This window comes from Urocampus carinirostris, chromosome 10 (genome assembly GCF_059441175.1).
Source record: "Urocampus carinirostris isolate Australia breed hairy pipefish chromosome 10, RoL_Ucar_1.0, whole genome shotgun sequence".
NCBI classification, from domain to species: domain Eukaryota; kingdom Metazoa; phylum Chordata; class Actinopteri; order Syngnathiformes; family Syngnathidae; genus Urocampus; species Urocampus carinirostris.
Window position 1 is genome coordinate 38,255,743 of NC_142358.1, and position 6,657 is coordinate 38,262,399.

A 6,657-nucleotide genomic window follows, 5' to 3' on the forward strand; every position below is an offset into this window, starting at 1 on the left:
GAGATGGGCTCCAGCACCCCCGCGACCCTACTGAGGATAAGCGGTGCAGCTAATGAGATGAGATGAGAGATGTTTTTGTCAGAACCAGAACAGACGGTAGACCCAAATGCGCAGTGTTTCACACCAAGCTTTTGAGGAAGCAGAGAAGTCAGGCGCAGGAAAACAAACGCCAGTGATCCAATGCTCACTGGGCAGGAAAAAAAGGAAGCCCTCGAGATCGGAGCGTGGTCAGTGGACGGAAACAAGTCGGGCCGCCGGGACGGGAGATCGGAGCGTGGTCAGAGGGCAAAAACAAGTCAGGCAGCCGGGACGGGAGATCGGAGCGGGGTTGGAGGGAGGAATAGAGTCAGGTAGAAGGAGACGATCGGAAAGCCAGGGGCAGACGAGTAGGATACATGACAGGATGGGACGGACGGGAGTCGGAGTCAAAAAGTGCTTGCCTTGCATGTGCGGAGGATCGCTGATGGACTGACAAGGAATGAATGAGAGTGTTGAGGTTAAATAGAAGGGGAACCAATCAGGAATAGAGCAGAAGCTGGAGCCAAACGGGCGGGCACAGGTGAGGGCAATGGGCAAATCATGACAGTTTCGGCTTGGCAATATTATCCGTAAGTATAATATTAGTTTCCATTGCTGTGCAGATGACACTTGACTGTATCTTCCACTGGAGACCACCACTCTGTTGTGTAAGTTGTAGAAATTCAGTGGCCTGCCTTACTGAGATACAAAGATGAATGTCACTTAATTTTTCGTGCCTTAACCAACGAAAAACCAAGATATTGATTGTTGGTCCAGCTCATTGTAATTTGTCGTGATTTGTTTTCAAATACTGTCTGAACCGTGACAAATTCAATATCACCCATGGCGAGTTGGTCAAAAATCTGGGTGCTATATTTGATCTTAATATGTTGTTCCAGTTACATAAGAAAAATATTACTAGAATAGATTTCTTCTTCCTCCGTAATATTGCAATGTTTCGCCCGACGTTGTCACAATCAGTTGCTGAGATTACGATTCATGCGTTTATTACTTCTCGGATTGATTACTGTCATGTATTGCTCTCTGTTCTACCAATGTCAGGCATCAAAAGTTTGCAGCTGGTTCAAAATGCGGCAGCGAGACAAGAAAATTTGAAAAAATCACTCCTATATTATCTAAATTGCACAGGCTCCTGGTTCGCTCAAGATGTGACTTTGAGGTTCTCTTAATAATATACAAATATTTGCATGTACTTGCCACTTCTTATCTCTCCTGTTTGATTTACCCGTATGTTCCTGCACAGAGCCACTTCTCGGAAAATGCTGGTCTATTTGTGACTCCAAGAGCCAAGAAGAAATTTGCAGGCTCGAGAGTGTTCTCCTTTCGGGCTCTGGTGCTGTGGAATGCTCTGCCTCAGGAAATAAGATCTGCAACCTCAATGTAAGTTTTTAAAATCTAGACTTAAAATTAACTTCTATTCTATAGATCATTATTGATGCCCACCATATACTTTTCTTTTCCTGCGCTTTCTGGCTGGTGAAGAAATGAGGGAGAAGGATCTATTGCGATGAGTCAGCGGACCAGCGTCTGGACCAGGAGCATGTCAATGCCGCATCGACCAGCCGGCAGAGATGGGAAACTGCGTCGTTGCTGTCATGGACTTTTTCCTTGCCTGCATGTTGGGCTCAGATCAGGGGACGTGAAGTCCTTCGAGAAATTTTGTGATTAAGGCCTATACCATAAATGTGACTTGACTTGACTTGAGTTAAGGATTTTTGTTTCCAAAATCCAAAAGTATTTCATTAAAAAATAAAATCCTGATTTAAAAAGAGAGAATATTAAATCTTAAATTTGTCCAGGTCAGTAAAGGACATTTGAGTATTAATTTAAAATTTCACCTATAAACAGAAATGTGCAATGTTACAATATCAAAATTCAAAATATCCTACAATACTTAAAGTGCTTAAATCAGATGATTTCCCAGGCCTTGAACATCCTTTATGTCAGGAGTCCCCAAACTTTTTCCTGTGAGGGCCACATAACTTTTCCCTTCTCTGATGAGGGGCCGGGGTCAGTTTGTAACAGAAAAAGTGTGATGATTGCAGGAGTGCCTAAATGTAGAAATGTATTGTACATCTCACCCGCAAAATACTGTAGATGGTAAATGTCAGTCTCATACGACACCATTTACTTGTTGACATTTAGAGTGATTTATTGAACAAGTCTCGCTAAATCACGCGAGATCCCGTGAGACTTGCCCCAAACACCCTTCTCTGACCTGTGAGACTATGTTATCTAATGGTGATATATTGGTACTTCACTTATTCTGCTTTACAAAACAACACCAAAATCACAAAATATAACCTTTTAACTAGTCAGCAACCCTTGTTGCGCCGTATAAAATAGTTACTAACTAATAGTTAATAATGAAAATAGTTCATAACTAAGGAACATTGTTAGGTTTAAGTCCCCAACATTTATGATAAAACGCTCTGAAATAAAAGACAAAGAGAATCTGATCAGTTTTAGATATCTTGCAAGGAGAGGATCGAAGATTGTATACCGCCAATCTCCCAAATCACTCTGAAGAAATCTTCGATCTCTCTCCTCTTTTTATCAAGGTTCGCCCTATCGTACATAAGTCTCAACTTCTAAAGGGAGGGGTTCTATCTAACTAGTTGAGACCGCCGTCTAACTGTTGCTACGCAGAGTTAATTAATCTTCTTTCGCACGCCTTGCTTTCTGCCCGATGATCACAGCTGGTTTCTGTTCGGACACCTCCTTTCTTTTTTGGCTTTCGGTAAAAAACAACTTGAGTTATTGCATGCATAAAAGGAATATTATTACACAGATTATTCCAGGTCAAGTTGCACCCATTGGTATGTGAGATAAAGAGACAGACTGTACAAAAAACAACTCATGGCCATGAAGAACAGCTTACAAACTGAAAACTCTACAAAAAGGGCTGAGAACACTTATAATATATTAATGTCAACTGTAGGATAAATACATGTATATAATTCCAACAAACATGTTATTGCAAAAGTCCAACTTTATTATCAAATACAAATACACATATATGAAAAAAAAAATCAAAATGCTTTCTGGTATTTTTCAGGGGGCCGGACCAAATATGGAGGCGGGCCGCATCCGGCCCGCAGGCCATAGTTTGGGGACCACTGCTTTATGTACTCGAACTGTAATTGAGAAGCAAGTTACATCATTCGTCAACAAGTACAGTTTCTGTCATTATGACCTGACGTCAACTCCAAATCGAGTTATAAAGACGATCCGTCAAAAAATGAATTACTAGCAAGTTTGTATTTTCTGAAAAGACACACGAGGCATCGTCACAATCGACTTCCCCAATCACAGGCTTCCAATTTCAAATTTCCGTCAAAAGACAAAAGCATGACGATGACTGTCTCCCCTAGGGCTAAGCGAGTTATTTCTGCACACATGAAGTTGATATGTGATACAGTTTGGGAACAAAACCCTGTATCACACAGATTTAATAACTTATTACTCATATTTATCAGCACGTGAGTTTTCCTAAGGAATCCTGACACTTGATAAATAAATAAAGGCTTTTAGCTGACAAAGTACAATACTGTATCCAGTTTAATGGCTATTTATTGCAGTAATCACAGTATAACGCTCCCATGGAACATATTTTCCGGGTTAAAAATGAAATTCCCCTTATCTCAATTGCATGTCCTTGTAGAAAATCTGTTGTTCATGCAAAAGCCAGTTCTCTGAATTAAAACTCAGTGACCTTCTTATGAATTACATCTTGCTCTATAACAGGGGGTAAGCAACAGGCGGCTCTGGAGCCGCATCTGGCTCTTTGGCCATATATATATATATATATATATATATTTATATATATATATCTTATATATATATCTATATATATAAAACAAATCCAGCTACCGGACTTACTGTGCGGAGTTTGTATGTTCTCCCTGTGTTTGCGTGGGTTTCCTTCGGGCACTCCGGTTTCCTCCCACATTCCAAAGACATGCATTTCAGGTGGATTGGCCGGTCCAAATTGTCCCTAGATGTGAATGAGCGAGCGAGTTGTCTGTCCCTGTGTGCCCCTGCAATTGGCAGTTCAGGGTGTCCCCTGCCCACTGCCCGATGATTGCCGGGATGGGCTCCAGCTCCCCCGCGACCCCACTGAGGATAAGCGGTGCAGCTAATGAGATGAGATGAGATGATATATATATATATATATATATATATATATATATATATATATATATATATATATATACATTAGAAGAGGATCTGTAAAATGTATTTAATAGCGAAGATGAAGGGGTAGGCAAAAAAAAGCATTTGCTTCATCCTACCCCTTTTCGAACATGTTATGTAACATTATTTTGTTGTTGAGTCAGTGTTTCTGTCCTGTTTTTATTTTAATGTTAAAATAAAAGTTTTCATTCACTCATATATATATATATATATATATATATATATATATATATATATATATATATATCTTATCTCATCTCATTAGCTACACCGCTTATCCTCAGTAGGGTCGCGGGGGTGCTGGAGCCCATCCCAGCAGTCATCGGGCAGTGGGCAGGGGACACCCTGAACTGGTTGCCAGCCAATCGCAGGGCACACGGGGACAGACAACTCACTCGCTCAGTCACACCTAGGGACAATTTGGACCAACCAATTCACCTGAAATGCATGTCTTTGGAATGTGGGAGGAAACCGGAGTGCCCGGAGGAAACCCACGCAAGCACGGGGAGAACATACAAACTCCACACAGTTAGGCCGGGAGCTGGATTTTAACCCACGCAGGAGGCAGTGGTTAGCGCGTGTGCGGTACAGTTCTAAGGTCTTGGGAACCTCCTGTGTGGGTTCAAATCCAGCTACCGGACTTACTGTGCGGAGTTTGTATGTTCTCCCCGTGCTTGCGTGCTCCAAACACTTTTTTTGTTACAATATGGCTCTTTCAAGATTTTGGGTGGCCAACCCCTAATCTATATAGTCTTTGTCATGTAATACCAGCCGATCCTCATCATTTTAAACGCCTTTATTGAATTAGTTTTGAATAAGTTCCCCAACTAAACCACAAACATGGTATTTGTAACCCTTATGCTGGTTGCTTAAGTAGAAAAGAATAGTCTTAATTTTCATTGATTACAATGAAGTGTACGTTGTTTGCAATAAGATTTGACATGGCACTCCAAGATAGACATGTTACAAAAGACTTTGAAAATAGAAATAACGTCTTTTAGACTGGGCAAAGAGCAGCCGATGATTTTCAAGAGTTAGTTGATGACTCTCCGTAAGTAAAGAAGCTGTCCTTTTTTATTTTTTTTTTTTTTTTCGAAGAAACTTTCAAAAAATGTATTAACTCATTTATTCCTTTGTCTGTACATCCGTTTCTTTCTTGGTTTTCAAAGCCCTGATGTGTAATATTTGACTACTAGATGGCTCTATGTTGTCTGGTAGGAGCGAGGGCCTGTGATCCACAGCATTGAGTGGTGGCAGGATACCAGACAGACATGGCGCATACTTAAGTGGGGATTCTGCAGTGTGAAAAAAATACAAATTAATCGACCTATGAGGTTTTTTTGAACAGAATAAAATGATTTTGGTATAATAATTTGTGTATTTTACCTAGAATTCATATTAACGTTTTTAGATAGATAGATAGATAGATAGATAGATAGATAGATAGATAGATAGATAGATAGATAGATAGATAGATAGATAGATAGATAGATAGATAGATAGATAGATAGATAGATAGATAGATAGATAGATAGATAGATAGATAGATAGATAGATAGATAGATAGATAGATAGATAGATAGATAGATAGATAGATAGATAGATAGATAGATACTTAAATCATCCCAGTAGGGAAATTCACACTTCGACCAGTAACCCAGTGTTGAAAATAAAATAATAATAAAATAAAAGAAATAGAATACAGAAATACCCAATATAACGTGTTGATATAGAGTATTTAAACAGTGCTACATAAAATACACACTGTAATAAAAATAGGGTAATATGCAATGTGGGGTGTGGTTTAATGTGGGCTTTTACTCCCCCGGGTGGAGTTAAAGAGCCTCATGGCATCAGGAAGAACTGATCTCCTCTGTCTGCCCGTGGAACAAGACTGTGACAGCAGTCTGTCTTCTGTTTGGAGATGATGCTGTGTATTGGATGTCCTGAATTGTCCATGATTGACCGCAGCTTTTTCAGTGCCCGTCTCTCAGCTACAGTTGTCAGGCTGTCAAGCTCTGTGCCCACAACAGAGCCCGCTTTCCTCACCAGTTTTTTTGTCACTGAATTACTTTTTTGTAGCACTAGAAGGCCTTAAATATTAGGCACTGTCCCTTTGAGGAACAACATGTTTAGAGGACATTTAATGAGATTTGTTCTGGATTTGAAACATTTTTAATGTTAGAACACATTTTGTTACCATATTCAAAATATACTTTCATTCATTCATTCATTCATTCGATATCACAATTTCTACGTGTGTTATCAGGGTTGGGTAGGGTTACTTTAACTTGATTACTTTCAATTATTTTGGGATTACTCCAATACCAAATATGCTAATAAAAGACAAAAGAAACCAAATATGAATAAAATGACTACATTTTGTGCAGGCTTGGGGAGTAACGGAATACATGGAACGGC

At 39.7% G+C, this 6,657-nt stretch overlaps 2 long non-coding RNA genes across 2 annotated transcripts in view; both read left to right on the forward strand.

Moving 5' to 3' along the window:
• The window catches only part of LOC148358872 (uncharacterized), a 288,823-nt gene that overhangs the window by 160,460 nt on the left and 121,706 nt on the right, over nucleotides 1-6,657 (forward strand). The window lies entirely within an intron of this gene.
• Nucleotides 80-1,704, forward strand: LOC148358879 (uncharacterized). Its single transcript, XR_015851498.1, has 3 exons — nucleotides 80-608; nucleotides 1,283-1,419; nucleotides 1,522-1,704. It is a non-coding gene; the product is annotated as an uncharacterized LOC148358879 (long non-coding RNA).